Source organism: Lissotriton helveticus, chromosome 6 (assembly GCF_964261635.1).
Source record: "Lissotriton helveticus chromosome 6, aLisHel1.1, whole genome shotgun sequence".
NCBI lineage: Eukaryota > Metazoa > Chordata > Amphibia > Caudata > Salamandridae > Lissotriton > Lissotriton helveticus.
Genome location: NC_136067.1, coordinates 748,743,942 through 748,763,099, shown reverse-complemented (window position 1 = coordinate 748,763,099; position 19,158 = coordinate 748,743,942).

Genomic DNA, 19,158 nt, shown 5'->3' with positions numbered 1-19,158 from the left:
TCTGCTGCTCTGATCGGTCTCTGACCTTTTAGACACACAAGAGGCATGTGCGCTCGCGTGGAAGCCCCGTCCGTTTGGCCCCGCCCACACGCTCGAGGAAGCCCCGCCCCCAAATCCGCAAATCCGCTGAATCCGCGGATTTTGCGGATCCACGATCCGTGAATCCGCTGAATCCGCGAATCGTGGATCCGCAAAATCCGCCCATGCTTACCTTAGATACACTCAGTGTAAACAGACACTCACAGACTGTCACTCATCCATGGAGTTACTCACACACCTAGTCAGTCATGCAAAGAATCAATCACACCTCCATTTCCTCAACTATACAGTTATACACACCTTACTTATTCAAACATATACTAACACATATTTACTCTCTTATACAATCCCTGATACAAGTTCACAATGATCCATACAGCCACTCACACATTCACTTACTCTTATGCACAGTTATTTATATATGTCAACTCTCACATGTACTGTGTTTTACATATGTACTTATTTTGACATGTAGCACTGAGATATCCATTCACTCACCAATACACTCATGCACACAGTCAACCGCCCATACAGCTGTTTCCACATGCACTTTTGAACCCATACATCTAGTGAATCAACTGTTCACACATTTATGCACAGAGTCATACACCTCCCAGCCACCCACACACACACTCAGTCTCCCATACAAATACTTGGGCAACCAATCAATAACCCATATAGGTACTCATATAGCTAATGATCAACACATGCAGCAGATTACAGAACAACAGACACAATGATGCACAAATTAAGACAGTTTAGTCACTAACCCATGCACTCAGTGAGACACATTTAATCACTCACTCATACAGTCAGTCATGCACCTACTAAATCCTTCATCCAGACACTTATAAATCCACTCATTATTCAATTTGTAAGACATATTTTAACTCAGTAGAATTATACAGTCACTGGATGTAATAATCCACACATTTGTATAGCGCACAATCACCCGTTAGGGTCTCTAGGCGCTGGGGGCCGTTGGGAAGATTAAGCAAGCTATTGCCCAGAGTCACATGGTGCTGGGCTAACCTGCCGCTGGAACCGGGGATCGAACCCTGATCCCCAGATTCCAGCGTCAGTCGCCCTGGCCGCGGCGCCACACCTCTCCTGAGCATCAGTGATGTCATCAGTGATGTCATTTGAGATGTCATCAGTGATGTCATCAGTGATGTCACTGACCATGTCATGAATGATGTAATATGTGACATGATCAGCAGTGGATTGCGGGTGCGCGATATATAGTTAGTACAACTAACTATATATGCGAATTTCAATGGTTTTGTGTGAGTAAAATAAGGTTTTGTAAATGCTAATTCCTAACTATATATGGTCTATAACCTATGGTTTTTTCAGTGAATTTTCAAGGTTTTGTAAATGCTAATTCCTAACTATATATGGTCTATAACCTATGGTTTTTTCAGTGAATTTTCAAGGTTTTGTAAATGCTAATTCCTAACTATATATGGTCTATAACCTATGGTTTTTTCAGTGAATTTCAATGGTTTTTTAATAGCAAATATCAAAAGCTTTAAAATGTATTCTTCTTTAAATCGAAAAATATATTTTATATGTTTTTAATATAATTTTTTTATGTATATATATACATTTTTTTTTTTTTAATTTGTTTCGCTACCGGTCCGCGCACCGGGTAGCTTCCCGTTAGCTCAATTTGGTGCCGCGACCTGGTCCGCGAACCGGTAAACGTTCCGTTAGCGCAACTGGCGCGTTAGAAAACAACATCGTGATGCGTTGCGTAAGCGCGACGTATCGCGTTGCCGCGTAATGCGTCTTATGACGCGCCGCGTTAGCGCACCCGGAAGTGTTCCGGAGCGCGAACCGAGGCGCGAAGCGCAGCTCCCCGGAAGCGATCCGGGGCGCGTCGCGTAAGCGCGACGTATCGCGTTGCCGCGTAATGCGTCTTATGACGCGCCGCGTTAGCGCACCCGGAAGTGCTCCGAAGCGCGAACCGAGGCGCGAAGCGCAGCTCCCCGGAGGCGATCCGGGGCGCGGCGCGGAGCGCGTAACGTAAGCGTAACAGGTCATGTGACTTGTTAATAAAACTTTCTATTGGTTCATTTCACTTTTGGTTTCCTAATGATGTAAGGCTAGGTCATATGACCTAAAAATAACACTTTTCATTGGTTTAGAACATTTTTTTTGCCCAAATGATGAAAGCCCCCACCTTCTTTCCTCACTCTGACTTTCATCTTTGTGAGAGGAAGACCTGTTTTTGCTTATTAAAATAATGGCATCTGTAGTAGCTGCAGCTGGTGGACCCCCACCACCACCACAACCACCTAGGAAGGAAGGACCACCTCCACAGTTCCTTCCCAACCCAGAGGAGGAAGAGGACGAAGAAGAGGAAGAGGAAGTACAGCCAAGACAGTTTTTACGTGAGGAGCCCCGGATATCTCACCACAAAGATAGTTTTATTTGGCAGTTTTTTTCTTTTCCTCGAGGCCAAAAAAAAGTGAATGCTCGCCACGTGACATGCCTCATATGCAAAGATGTTTTATCTAGAGGCACAGATAAAAAGTATAGTTACGGCAACTATACTATGCACCGTCATATGCAGAGGTGGCATCCACTGAATTACAACGTTGCAGAGATGCGTCACCTCCAAGACAACCCACCAACTCCTGTGGCCAGTACATCGGCACAGGTAACTCTGTTGGGGCCAGAGGCGCGGGAAACGGTGCCAAACATTCAACAGAATTTTGTGCACATGAAGATAGTGTGCCTTTATTGTGGTGACCTACTCTCATGTGCAAATATGAGTATCAATTTGATAAACAGAGCATTTGAAAACCACAAGTGCTCAAAACGCCCCAAAAAATATATATTTTTTTGCTCCTGTTGAGCCCTTTGTAATGCCTGTTTTTCGTTGTTCCCCCTAAAAAAAAACAAAATAAATATAAAACCATTCAAAAAATACAAAAAAAGTAAAAAATTGTTCAGAAAAATAATAAAAAAAATATAAAACAACAAAAATAATAAAAAAAAAGTTCTTTTCAGAACTACCTCCCCTTTATAAAAAAAATTGCTAGAATGTTTAGCACTCTGGCAACCTCTATTTCTTTTGGTTCGCTTCCCGGTTCGCTCGCCTGTACGTGAACCGGGAGCGAACCAAAAAAAAAAAAAAAGAAGAGTAAGTATAAGGGAAGGAAACAGAGAGTAATGTTAAAAGAAAGACAGCTATAGGGAGTAACACAGAGATACTGTTTAATAGATCTATTTACCGAAGAAAAGATGGAAGAGGGTATAATTGTGAAAAACAAAATAGATAAGGAAGTGGAAGAAAAAAAGTAGAGTAGAAGAATAATAAACAAGAGTTTCTTAGAGAATGTGAGTGAATGTTCAAAATAAGATTAAAACATGTGGAATAACAGAGAGAAAAAACAGAAAGCAGAAAAGAAGAAGTAACAGAAAAGGAATGATTGAAACAGCAAAGAAATGTAAATAACATAGGGGCATATTATCAACATAGGTGATAAAATTATCGCTGCTTTTGCGGAAGAAATCTGCCGCTAAAGCCGCTTTTGCGGCAGTTTTCTGCCGATAAAAGCAGCGATAATTTTATTGCCTGTGTTGATAATATGCCCCTTAGTGTGCTTGAACTACAGAGAGAAAGCATAATGAACAAGTAGTGAAAGAGTGATCAGTCAGAGACAGTGAGAGTAATAGAGACAGAGTGAGTGAACAAGAGTGAGGAAGTATGAGAAGAGAGGGACTGAGAAAAAGAGTGGAAGGAGTAGAGTAAGTAAGTAATAGAGAAAGGAATGAGGGAAGTAGCAAAGGCAGGAAAGTGAGGGTTAAAGAAATGAAGTAGTGGAACTAATAGAAGTTAAATGTGATAGAAATGTAACGAAAAGAGTACAAAACATTTACCTTATAATTGTCGTTAACTTAGTCACTTGTTATTTTTATACTTTCAATCTGTGAAAGAGAGAACAAACATTTGAAAAATATTAAAACATGTATTTCAAAATTAGAAAAGACAAGGGAAAAGATTGAAGGACAAACAGTTTTTCAACAACTTTAACACTTACAGAAGCCTCTGCTTCTCCATGCCCCCTACACAGTCCTAAAAATATACATTTTAAACTAACAGTATCTTGATGCAGATGAAGTGAGGCCTATCTTGCAACATGGTGCATCTTTTGCACTGCTGCTGTCTCACAAAAGTGACGCAACGGCAGCGCAAAAGAGGTGCACAGCCATCATAAAACTGTCCCTAACATTTTAAATGATTGTTTCAGGATGCCAATAAGGTGTGTCCTATCCAGAGGTTTGTTTGAGGTGAGGCCTATTCAGGGTTGCAGATGAAATTTAGAGTTGTTGAAGAGTACAGAGGAGATAATACATGTCCATGCCTACCAATGAAGTGAGTCATGTCCACTTCACTCTTGAACAAAGGCCAGACCTCCTCTGTTTCTCTGGACAAGCCTAAACTTGATCTGCACAATGTGATTCGTAATATTAGGAAACACAGGTGATGTAATTGAAAAACGTGCAATTTCTTTTGCTCATTTCACAATCACATCACCTGTGTTTCCTTTGCTTAGGTATCTCATTGTGCAGATGTAGTCCAGCATATGAAAGAGTACGCAGAAGTGCAGCACTGCATGCAACAACTTTGACACTTACTGAAGCCTCAGCTTCTGCATGCCCCCTACACAGTCCTAATTATATACATTTTAAACTGACGGTATCTTGCTGGAGATGAACTGAGGCCTATCTTGCAACATGGTGCATCTTTTACACTGCTGCTGCATCACAAAAGTGACGGAACAGCGGCGCAAAAGAGGCGCACGGCCATCATAAATCTGCCCTTAACATTTTAAATGATTGTTTCTAGATGCTGATAAGGTGTGGCCTATCCACAGATTTGTTTCAGGTGAGTCCTACTCAGGGTTGCAGATGAAATTTAGGCTTGTTGAAGAGTACAGAGGAGATAATACATGTGCAGGCCTACCAACGAAGTGAGTCATGTCCACTGCACTCTTGAACAAATGTCAGACCTCCTCTGTCTCCTGGAACAGGCCTAAACCTCATCTACACAATGTGATGTGTAATGTTAGGAAACACAGGTAATGTAATTGAAAAACGTGCAATTTTTTTTTGCTCATTCCACAATCACATCACCTGTGTTTCCTTTGCTTAGGTTTCTCATTGTGCAGATTTAGTCTATCATATGAAAGACTACGTAGAATGTGAGCACTGTATGCAACAACTTTGACACTTACAGAAGCCTCAGCTTCTCCATGCCTACTACACGGTTCTAAATGTATATCATAAATACAAAAAGTACAGAATTAATTATACATGTTAAATGGTTTATTTTTGCTGTTCTCAGAATTTATCAAATTTCACTAAAAACAGTGACTTGAAGGTATTCATCATATAACAGCGGGGAAAAAAAACACAATCGAAATGATTGTGTTTAAAAAACCCATATAACATAACCAATCAGAAATCAGAACTCCTGAAAAGTAACTTACTTTCCATGACGTCGAAGGATATCCTATGAACAGCTTACACTCTGTTGTGCTGTTATTATTTTCAGCCCGCCACTTTCTGAAAGAAAAGCTCCATCGTTTTGACAAATATGTTACATACAATAAATGACTTCTCGCTCTCTACCGCACTTTTCCACAAGGCCAAATCGTGTAAGAGCCATTTGTAACTCTTGGAATTCTTCTAAGCAAATCCCGTCATTTTGTATTTCCGCAACTTTCAGAAAGAAAACGTTCAAGATCACTTTCACAATCCTGTACTAGTAATATCTCACCCTTCTTGCTCACTCATGTTCCACATTTCCTATGACACTGATACTGCTTACTATGAGGCACATTACACTACCTCTATGACTACTACAATTATTTAATTCTCTTGATCACAGTGGATGTTGTCAAAGGACCATCATGTCATATAATAGCTGCAGTTAGAAATGTTCTTCCTAAAATCAACAACTGTGTAGCCACAACATTTGTAATTAAAGTTGAAAACTTATTTTCATCAGGTTCATATAGTTGAAATTTTTAAATGACATTATAACCAAAGGTTTGTTCAAAATATGTCGACAGCATTGCAGACTTACATTACCTCTACTCCATGTTTTGATTGGCTGCTTGAATTAGCTTATTAAAAGAAACAGTTTTTCTGAACTCATTCAAAGTGCAGTTATTTTTCCATGACATCAAGTGTTATGGTAAGAACACCGTTTGCTTTGGGAAATACTCTGTTGTCCTTTAACTAATCCGTGCCCACCACTTTCTGTAAGAAAACCTTTTTTTTTTCCAGTAACTACTTTAAACTCAAAAATACATTTTGACTCTGTAGTCTGTACTACACTTATCCTCAAGGCCAAATAGTGTAGCAGCCATTAGAACCTCTTGAAATTCCTCAGAGCAAATCCCGAGATTCTTTCCCTAAAATTGTGGTTGTAAAAACACCAGGTAAGAATTTTTAAGGTCAAAAGGCAATTTATTTTTGAAAGTTAAAACAGAATCATTGCAGAATGACCAGCCGTTTCTAGACTTCATTTAAGCTGTGTAATGTCCTGATGTTGTTGAAGGACCGTCATGATATATAATTGCTGCAGTTACAAAAGTCCTTCCTGATATTGACAACTGCGAAGCCACAACATTTGTATTTAAAGTTGTCAATTTTGTTCCATCAAGCCTACATCGTTGGAACATTAAAATGACATACTGGCCATATGTTCGTATAAATAATGTGGACAACATTTCAGACTTACATTGGCTACACTCCATGTTGTGATCAGCTGCTTTTACTAGCTTATTAAAGGACACTGATTTACTGTCTGGCAAAGTTAAATATATAAATTTTTCTGAGTCTACACTAGTAGTACTTGATACCCTACAGTTCTCGCAGTCATGCTGCCATTGATAAGAAAGCCCAAACAGGTGATCTACATCTACACCTTCATCTTGCAATACATCAAGCATATACATTAAAAACTCCTGACAATCTTGCTGAATATTTTGAGAGAATTGCGTTTGACCTGAACATTTGTCTAACAGATTTCGAATTTCAGACACACTTTCTATTTTTGTTCTATCAGTGCTACATTTAGCTAACACAGAATTCAACAAACTGCAAAATCTTCTGTTTTCAAATTGAAAACCAACAACATCTTCAACAAAATCCTTTTTCTTTCTGGTTATGATTTATGGTTCATCGACTTTTCGTCTTTTTGCTACAACCTCTCTACTATTGGTCACATTTCTTCGTTTCCGGCCTACCACACGTTTCTCAAACAAAGGATATTGAGGCAAATGTGGCGCATACTCTCTTCTTAACCTTTTGTATTCCTTAACACAATCTAGATCCGCACAAATGTTTGTGACATCACACTCAATCAAGTACAATCCCGATAAAGTTCTGACTCGTGACAATGCCACATGTGCCATAACTTCCTTGAACACAGAACTGCCAATATTCACCAATGCACTGTCTACACTTAAACCTTGCGATTTATGGATTGTCACCGCATATGCCAAGCAAACAGGAAACTGCTTACGGCGAACATATAAGTCTTTTACAAGCAAAAATCTAGCAGAGCAACGACCAATTAGCTGTACTTCCTCAATGCCATCAAATTTAATTTTTAAAAATTCAATTCCATCTCTATTTCTGTATTTCTCAAAATCAACAACATTACCCATTGATCCATTTACCAGACCTCTTTCAACATGTAAATTCCTTCTTAAAATTATACGGCAATTTAAGCACACATTCAGAGTCTTTTCAAAACCAGCAGTTTTAGATATAGTCTTCTCTAATGAATCCAATTTTGATTTCAAATTCTCAGACAAAATAATTGTTGCTCCCATATGCTCTACTCTGTCAATAGCTTCCAGTTTCACAATCTCTTGGTTTTCTAAATGCAACATTTTGTTGTTGAAGATGGCACATTCTGCAAGAGTTGGCATCAAACATATTCCAGATTTCTTCTCAGTAATTTTCAGAAAAATATTCTCAGGCACAACGTCTTCTTCTGGATACAAATTTGACAGTAATCGTGCATGTAAAGCTTCTTCCCCATGCTCGGTCACTTTTCCGATTCTAACATCTTGTGGAATATTCTTATAATCTTCATCCTTCGCTTGACGCATATTTTCACGCAGTTCAGCATAATTGAAGTTTAACCATATTTTGACGTTGCCAATACTCCCTAGGCACTTCCTGGTATCTTCATGCGTGAGCATTTTGAACACAGGTTGTCCTTGCACTGGTGTCAGCTGCAGAAGATCACCAAAAACAATGATGTGTTTGCCACCAAATAACATATCATACTCTGTTTTGAGAACTTCTTGCATTCTCAAATGCACAAAGGCAAGCATGACATTGGAAACCATGCTTACTTCGTCAATGATAAAAAGTTTCATTTTCCTCAAGACTCTTGAAACTTCACAACAAGCATCTCCAGACAACTTGTGGTATTGTAATTTGTTATCATGCTCCACTGGCAGCATCAGTAGACGATGCAAAGTAATACCTTTAATGTTATGTGCTGCCAGTCCAGTTGGAGCGGTGACAACACAAGACAGCGATGACTCAGTCCTTTTCTGCAAATAACATGAAATTGCTTTAATGAGGAAACTTTTTCCAGTTCCCGCTTCTCCACTCACGTACAGTCGGACAGGCTTCAACGACGTACATGAGCACTCTTTCTTCTCATGACTTAATCCATGATCTATTTGGTTGGTAACTTCGTCATATATTTTCCTCTGCTCAACGTTGAGTTGTCTTTCCAAGTCTTCTAAGTTAACCGCATCCTCCTGAGCATGTGCCATGGCTCTTTCCACTTCAATCATGGCAGTGGCAGCTTCATTTTCGATAACTGGTCCTCCTAGTGGATCCTGACTCAATGAAACAGAACTCTGACTGTCCTGAGAACTGTCTCTAGCAATCTCGGCTGCAATCGTTGCTTCCTGCTCGATTTCCGCATTCAACATTTCTAGATATTTGGGAAAAACAGGACATTCTATGGTCTCCTTGGCGGCATTGAAAAAATCTTCGTAACAGACGAAATCTCCAAGCAGTTCCTCTTCTGCACGCCAAGGCTTGAAAAGTTGCAAAAGTGCTAAATAGAAAAACTCTTTTCTTTCAGGAGATTCGCCACTCAATTTTCGATGGTTTACCAAGTGGCATTTGCTTTGCTTGACCAGACATCCCTCACTTCCAATTACAGCATACACTCCTTTATCAATATCTTCTTTGATGTTCCTCTTGAATATGTAATTTTGTAGAACCTCATACAGACAAACATTCTCGAGGTGACTGCTTCTATTTGGATAATATGTATCCAACATGTTGGTCTTCAAAATATCTGTACTGTTTGGCTCCTTTTCCGCCAAATACTCAATTTCCCGCACAGGTTTCAGAACTCGATTACGCGTTGCAGCAAGACCAAGACTCGCCCAAACGATACTCCTGGATTTGGCATAGAGACTTGCTGAAGACAACCGGTCAGAACATTCGTAAGCTCCGATTTCTCGATGCGACAACATCTTCAGACTGAAACTGTACAACTTCTTACTGAGGCTCTTTTCATGGGAAATGTCCTCCCACATATCCTTCAATTCTGTCTTTTCTTTTTTGGTGATGTAAGATGTCACATACCGAGCCACAGCCATACAGTTATCAGCCACAAACTGTATATCCATGTTAGCATTCCACATGGACAAAATCACTGGGTTGTAGTCGTTGATGTACTTGGACTCTTCGTTCCTTTTCAAATTGACATTTGGTGTAGAACTTGTCCTTGTTTCTGAATTTACGACGACAGTACTTTCCACAACGATGGCTTTGGAAGCGTAAAACTTGTTCTCTTAGGCTTTTGTCTTCCTTTGAGTTTGGAACAGCACATGTAGAATACTGTTCTATGAAACTCATCACTAAGTCTTCTGGATCTGTTCCAAATTTAGGTGCATCCTTGATCCACAGCAGCATATGTATATTAGGAGCACCTCTTGCTTGGTACTCCTTTCTCCAGAAGAAATCCAACACCTCTCCAAGAGGTGGATTTTTCTTGTTCATGATGAAAGACATCATAGCTTCAAATCTATGATTGAAGTACCTGCATACATTCACTGGATCCAAAGAGCACAGTTCTCCGGGTGTCTTGAATTCGATATTTTCAATGTTTCCATTTGCCTCTCGTAGAAATTCAAGTAAGTCTTCCCAGCCATACTCGGCACAGCTGAGAGTGAGGAACCATGTGGGAGTTCCTAAGTTCCTCAGCATACATTTTAAATCACCATGACGACGGTACCAGTACTCATTAGTACCACGCTGACACGCCATGAGATTAATCAGGTGAGAATCCAAAATACTGTCTTGCACATTGACTTTATCCATAAAGTCACTTGCCGAGATGTTTTGCATCTGTACACCACTTTTCAAGATGTGGTTCACTGCATATGACAGTCCAGACAGATCGCTTTCAAACAGGAGATGAAACAAATAGGGAATGCATTGACGAAACCTAGGATCTTCTGCATACAATCGTAAACTCCGTTATTCAGAAGCAGGAATTTGATGAGGTCGCTCATCATATCTTCCTCCTTGACCTGTTGGAAATAGCTGTGGGAAACACCAAGCTTCCAAACTTTCCTCCCAAACACTAATGGGACTCCCTTTGGCTTGTTTCATTTGAAACAACTCAATAGCATTCCCCATGACTTCCTTGGAATGCAAAGGATGAACACTATAATGTTCATATATTTCTTCATTTTTAGAGGGTTCTACTTTCTCAATTTGACCAGCACACAAATCGCTATCCTCTTCTTCACTTACTTCCTCTTCTGCAACATATACATTCTTGTAGTACTTATTGTTTTTTTTCAAATACAATGTTGCCTTTTTGACTTTCCTAACATCCACTAAATCTTGCCATATTTTCTTACTCTTTGTCGGAACCCCATTAACTAAGATAACCAGAGGTTCCTCTTCCACTTTTTCTACTCCAATTGTATTAATGTTTTTCTTCAAATCTAGAGGCAAATAAACAACTCTTCCCTTTAATCCTCTCTGTAAATCTGATGGAGGCAATTTCCCTGTCTTTGGCTCCATTCTTACAATAGCCTGAAAGGGATGGATACTTTGAATCAAAATAGATTCATAAGTATTACAATCCTTCAATTCAGAAGGAATCTCAACCAATTCCAGATTGTTATGAACCGCTCTAGCAGGCATCCGGTTTTGATTTAATTTGTTACAACAATAAGTACACACACGTTGATCCAATCCCAAATCAAAACAATTTTCTACCATCAAGTATGTTACGAAATCCTTCCATTCACTATTATTTTCCCTTTCACTTTTCACATATAAATCCACTAACTTAGTCTGATGCTTATAATAAGTGCGTCGACAACACACACAAGTGAAATTAGGCCTCTCACTTGATTTCACCTGAAACGTGGCAATTTCCTTCTGAAAATGATCTGTACTGGAAACCTGTACACTATCTTCCACATTACCCTCTTCTTCTGGGTCAATTTCAACATTCTCCTCTTTACTTGCAAAGTAACAAAACTCAATTTCTTCACAAATATTCTTCACATCTATTTCAGAACCATGCAAAAGAGCAGTGCATAATTGTTTAAGCATAATTGCTGGACTCTTAGCATAATACAACATTCTAACTAATTTCCTCACTTTATTATGATGCACTGCTAGCATCCTGAAATGATGAAAAACACTCTGGCATACTCTCCTGGAAAGACAGGCCAGTGAATGACCATGCAAACCTGTCACTTCTCTCACTCTGCAAGGATCTATCTCTTGCGACAACTTCCTTTTCTGTTCTAAACTTTTCTTATTAAATGTCCATACAAAATCACAAAGCAAATTGATGGAATCCTGTCGCACACTGCAAATACTACTACACTTCCAGATATACACTGGTCCCTTAGGACGTCTTCCTAAAACCTCATTACCTAACACCTCTTCTGCCTCTGTTGTCACAAGTTTTTCTTTTTCAACTGGGCAACCATCTTTCACCTCATAAGCTCGACCACTGGTGTCAACTGCATGCACCAAATCATTATCCTGGAAATAACTCTCCTCATTAAAAAATGCCTCACAACTTGAACTATGCATCCATTCTCCTGAAAAAACTTCACAAAAATTACTACGATTAACTGTTCTCTTCCATCTACTATTTCTTTTGAAATCATAAATTGCCTTGTTTAGCTTCCTAATTCTATTGATTATCAAAATAAATAACTTTCGCTTAATTTCAAATGCCTGATCAATAATTTTCTCAACTTTTTTTTTTCTCTTATAAAAAACCACTTTCTGTTGACCTTTCTTAATATTTTTTAACAAATTGCCAATTATCCTGTTGCGGAACATTCGTCTACGAATGTCCCTAAACTAATTTTTCCTTCTACTACCATGAGTTATCTCCTGCTCTAGCAGTAACATTTTTGATTGGCCTTTCCTTTCAGCTTAAATTGGTTCTCTTTTTCTGGATTAAAACATTTTCTGTAGTATTACTTTTTTTTCTACAAATGTTTCTTATGAATGATTTCGTTGTCTTACCCGGAGCTTTCTTGGTGACTTGACGAGTTTTTATTGTAGAGGACTGCTGCAAGAATTTATTAAGCTGCTGTCTTTGATGTTTTGTAGCCTTTCGGTTTCGTTGTTTAGATGGCATGATGTACTTTTGAAATGATCTGCAGTTGAATCTGTGGTAAAATATAATTAAAAATGTTATTTACCACTATTAGCAAACAGTAAATCAATAACAGTCGTCAAAAATTTAACACACTACTTGTCATTTTTACATACAATAATTTTTAGTGCATTGGCAAATTTAGTAGTCACAAATAGTAGCAAAGAAATGGAATGCTTCTACATTTGACCTGTGCTGTTTTAAATGTGAATCTGAACTAATTTTATGAGCATATTTGACTATTTTATTAAAGACACTACACACAACCTGTTTTTGAAGTTGTGTTTAATTTTAAATGAAACGGTTTACATGTTTACTTTTCATTTCCAGTAACTTTTAAAAATAAATGTTGATAGTTCCATAGGCTCAAGCAGGTCAGCTTCCCACCCTATGTGATACAATTCTGACAAATCGGCATCCTCATCATGTTCTTCATCATCCTCAGGATTTAAAACATCCAAGGGATCTACTTCCACTGACGTTTCAATGACAAGTTCAATGATAAGATCGAGATCAACGGATTGCTCATTATCACTCATGGTTGATGTTGTCGTTATCTTTAAAGAAAGAGAACAACAATGAGATGTTGCAGAGTAAGAGACAAATCTCAGAGACTATAATAGTAAAATTGTTTAACAAGAGTAACATTTTGCAGCTATTATTTAGCCATGTCCAGCGATGCTGAGGAGGTGAGGCCTATGTCCAAGTTTTCAGTGAACAGGACTAATCTCTTCTTAACCTTGGATAAGCCTCACCGACTCTGTGTCCCCTGCTCATACTTAAATGTAAAGGGATAGATTTATGTTAACTGGCGCATCCCCAGGGATGCACCAGTTAACGTGCACCGCTGCTCTGCCACCCATGGTGTGCCGCATTTACAATGTGGAGCACCATTGAGCAAAAACAGCACAGATGCGTCACGCATCTGTGCCGCAAAAGCGGCACATTGCAGGAATCACGTCGTAAGCGCGACATGTCTACTGCAATGCACTGGGGCAAACCACACATTGCATGGTGCATCACTCCTTATGCCTGTTTCAAACAGGCGTAAGGATTTGATTCAGCAATGCCATAAAGCTGACTCAGTGAAATCTTCTAAATTTCACTGTGTTAGTTTTACAGGGCTTTCATGCAAATGAATGCCCAGCCTGCAACAAAACGCCTATATGAAACCTGAAGCAGGTTTCATGTGGCACAGGACTTTACAGCATGACACATCTGCCTAGATGCATCAAGTTGTAAATATGTCGCAACATAGCAAATCTTTTGCACTGCCGCTGCGTCACAAAAGTGACGCACAGCGGCGCAAAAGAGGCACACGGCTATCATAAATCTGTCCCTAACATTTTAAATGATTGATTCAGGATGACAATAAGGTGTGGCCTATGCAGAGGTTTGTTTGAGGTGAGGCCTACTCAGGGTTGCAGATGAAATTTAGGCTTGTTGAAGAGTACAGAGGAGATAATACATGTGCAGGCCTACCAATGAAGTGAGTCATGTCCACTTCACTCTTGAACAAAGGCCAGACCTCTTCTGTGTCTGTGGACAGGCCTAAACCTCAGCTGCACAATGTCATTCGTAAAGTTAATAAACACAGGTGATGTAATTGAAAAATGTGGAATTTCTTTTCCTCATTTCACAATCACATCACCTGTGTTTCCTTTGCTTAGGTATCTCATTGTGCAGATGGAGTCTAGGATATCAAAGAGTACACAGAAGTTGAGCACTGTATACAACAATTTTGACATTTACAGAAGATTCAGCTCATCCATGCCCCCTACACAATCCTAAATGTTTACAGTTTAAACTGACGGTATCTTGTTGGAGATGAAGTGAGGCCTGTCTTGCAACATGGTGCATCTTTTGCATCACTGCTGCATCGGTTTCATGTGGCATAGGACTTTACAGCATGACACATCTGCCTAGATGCATCAAGTTGTAAATATGTCGCCACATAGCAAATCTTTTGCACCGCCGCTGCGTCACAAAAGTGACGCACAGTGGCGCAAAAGAGGCACACGGCTATCATAAATCTGTCCCATAACATTTTAAATGATTGATTCAGGATGAAGATAAGGTGTGGCCTATTCAGAGGTTTGTTTGAGGTGAGGCCTACTCAGGGTTGCAGATGAAATTTAAGCTTGTTGAAGAGTACAGAGGAGATAATACATGTGCAGGCCTACCAATGAAGTAAGTCATGTCCACTTCACTCTTGAACAAAGGCCAGACCTCTTCTGTGTCCGTGGACAGGCCTAAACCTCATCTGCACAATGTGATTTGTAAAGTTAGGAAACACAGGTGATGTAATTGAAAAATGTGGAATTTCTTTTGCTCATTTCACAATCACATCACCTGTGTTTCCTTTGCTTAGATATCTCATTGTGCAGATGGAGTCTAGCATATCAAAGACTATGCAGAAGGTGAGCACTGTATGGAACATGGCTATGTAACTCAAAGAATCAAAATCTAAATTTGCCAAGCACAGATGGGGACGTATTTACAAGGACCTTGCACCACGGGGAAATGTCTTAAATTAAAATGGGAAAAATAACATCAAAGAGACTCAAAGGCCTTGTAAATATGCCCCAAGCAACCTATGAAACTCTAGCAGTACATATCAAGAAACCTAATTGATTTCAAAAAAGTTTTTAAACACATCATGTACATCAATTATATACCTACATTCAAGGGGAAATGACTTAAAATGCCCTAAGACACATGAAAGCGTTTTTTTAAGGCCCTTGCAACATTTTTGTGTCACTTTTAACATGGCTATGTAACTCAAATAATCAAAATCTAAATTGGCCAAGCACAGATGGGGGCGTATTTACAAGGACCTTGCACCACGGGGAAATGTCTTAAATTAAAATGGGAAAAATAACATCAGAGAGACTCAAAGGCCTTTTAAATATGCCCCAAGCAACCTATGAAACTCTAGCAGTACATATCAAGAAACCTAATTGATTTCAAAAAACATTTTTAAACACATCATGTACATCAATTATATACCTACATTCAAGGGGAAATGACTTAAAATGCCCTAAGACACATGAAAGCGTTTTTTTTAAGGCCCTTGCACCATTTTTGCGTCACTTTTAACATGGCTATGTAACTCAAATAATCAAAATCTAAATTTGCCAAGCACAGATGGGGGCGTATTTACAAGGACCTTGAACCACGGGGAAATGTCTTTAATTAAAATGGGAAAAATAACATCAGAGAGACTCAAAGGCCTTATAAATATGCCCCAAGCAACCTATGAAACTCTAGCAGTACATATCAAGAAACCTAATTGATTTCAAAAAACGTTTTTAAACACATCATGTACATCAATTATATACCTACATTCAAGGGGAAATGACTTAAAATGGCCTAAGACACATGAAAGCGTTTTTTTAAGGCCCTTGCACCATTTTTGCGTCACTTTTAACATGGCTATGTAACTCAAATAATCAAAATCTAAATTTGCCAAGCACAGATGGGGGCGTATTTACAAGGACCTTGCACCACGGGGAAATGTCTTAAATTAAAATGGGAAAAATAACATCAGAGAGACTCAAAGGCCTTATAAATATGCCCCAAGCAACCTATGAAACTCTAGCAGTACATATCAAGAAACCTAATTGATTTCAAAAAACGTTTTTAAACACATCATGTACATCAATTATATACCTACATTCAAGGGGACATGACTTAAAATGCCCTAAGACACATGAAAGCGTTTTTTTAAGGCCCTTGCACCATTTGTGCGTCACTTTTAACATGGCTATGTAACTCAAATAATCAAAATCTAAATTTGCCAAGCACAGGGGCGTATTTACAAACTCTAGCAGTACATATCAAGAAACCTAATTGATTTCAAAAAACGTTTTAAACACATCATGTAAAGCAATTATTCAACCACATTCATGGGGAAGTGAGTTAAAATGCCCTAAGACACATGAAAGCGTATTTTGAAGGCCCTTGCACCATTTTTGCGTCACTTTTAACATGGCTATGTAACTCAAAGAAACAAAACACTTGACACAAAGCAACATTTTAAATACACAACTTTCTTCATAATTTTCTCCCTAAAGCATACTATTCTCTATATAAATTAAATGAATCTTTTCTCACCTTAGCAAATACTTTATGAGTTTCAAAACAGTCTCAGACACACACCAATTTGTCTTCAGAAGAGCAAAGGGTATGCACTCCAGAGATTGCAACCAACAATGGCACACAAATGCTGTAATTCATCACACCTATCTCTAATGTCACCCAATCAAAACTCTTCCCTCACTTTTTTCAAATCAACACCCTTCCCCCCTCTGCCCTTTCTGCCTTTTTTGCATAGCAACCACCTCCTGAAAGACCTCTCATGTTTGCAACTTCATACAACAATGTTTCAATTGAACTCTGAACTCTCAGTACACCTGCGTATCCAGTGCAATCTTTCATAAAATGATTTTTTCTTGACCATTCAAATTACATCTTTCAAAGAACTCATCCATGCACCCTAACTTTCTGTTTCCAGCAATCAAAATCCACCAATCACTGCTACTGATTCATTAGCACGGAAACTCCACAGTTTTTTTCATTATAAACTCTTATTTTTTCAACTGCCATTTCATTGCCACACTTCATCTGACTGCAGCAGAACCTTCTCTCACCATGTTTTCTGTCTGGATTGTTGGACATAGTTATATCCACTGGGCTCAAAGGTTTGCTGATAACAGAAATTTACACAACCTCAATTTACAAAATGTGGAAATCAAGTGGATTGGCCACAGAGGATTAAAATGTCACCAATTGATACCATTGGTGAAAACCTTTTTGCATTTGCCAAAACCTGACCTGTTAATTGTGCACTGTGGAGGAAATGACTTGGGCACTTTGACTGGGGTAGGTCTGGAAATGCTTTTAAAGGACACCTTTGACCAATTGATGGCACTTTTCCCTCAAACTGCATTGGTATATTCAAATATATACCAAACACAGAAATGGAGGTGGTCGAACCAATTTTGTCCACAAATTGAGAAATCGAGGAAGCATGTAAATAAGTCTGTTTCAGCTTACATGAGAGACCATGGAATGGGCTCCATGTACAACAATAACTTGCATTACTACATGCAAGATATCTACAGAGCAGATGGAGTTCACTTCTCAGATGAGGGTAACAGAATTTTCATCCTGAATTTAAGACTGTGCATTGGTACCTACTTGTAGGTACCTAAATCAGCCACAGGACCCAAAAGCTCTTTTCAGAGCTACCCTACATCTGATCACTCACAATTATTATTTTACTCTAACTTTTTTCACTAATTTTCACCAAAGTACGCTCCCCGGAGCGCTACCCGGTACGCGCACCGGAAGCTAACCACGCGAAAATTTTTTAAAAAATGTTTTTTTTCGCACATATGGGCCTCCTCAACCACCCTCAGAAAACCTAGGGGGTCAGGATACGTGTACCTTGCCCCCTTCTACTCATTCTGATCATTATTTGCCCTCCATCTTGTATCTCAATTATACCGAAACACAAAATGGAGGACTCCCGTAACGCTGCCAGTTCGCGTACCGGGGCGCGCACCGGGAAGCGCTCGCTCAAAAAAGGTGGGAAAGTAATATACAGAAAAACCACTGGAGACACTTTCACCAAATATAGATTAGCTCATACTACATACCAATCCCTACCATTTTCACAAATTTGGTTGGAATTCCATTTAACCATTTAGCCTGTAGACCTCTCTAAATACCCTGAGGTAAATTACTTCACAAAACACATCTGAAGTGTTGGAATTGACAACCAATTAAAATGTTACTTTCATTTTCTACTTTTTTTACCTGACATTTGATTGGTTATGAACCTGAATATATATAAAAAAAGAGAGAGAAACACAGCCATTTTGACTACTACTTCCTGAACTACATTGCAAGATCATTTTCACTCACAACTTAAACTTGTTTTTAAAAGGTAAGATATTATTTTATAAATTTGAAAACATTTTCAGATAGTTATATACTATCCCTCTGTAAGAGTTACACATTGAGAAAGGCTTGTTTATTATAATTATGGATTGATTTAGGTTTCTGTGGTATAATTATGAATTTACTTAGGCTTTTTCACAGGCACTTTTTAATAGTACTACTTCACGCCTCAAAAGTACCTGTCTGAACTTAAAACCAACAGTGCCCTATCTCTACTGATATATTTATTTTGTATTCAAATTTCAGCACAAAAATGCAAGGAGAACAGAACGTTTCCTTTGAAATTGTCCTAGACATGAACAATGAGGAAATCATTGAACCCATTGACTTGGAATTCATGGATGAATCACGAGACCATGAACTTCTACATTGTGTAGAATCTGTGGATTTCTTACTTCAATATGAGGACGGTCAAATGTGGGAAGTTATGTTCAGTC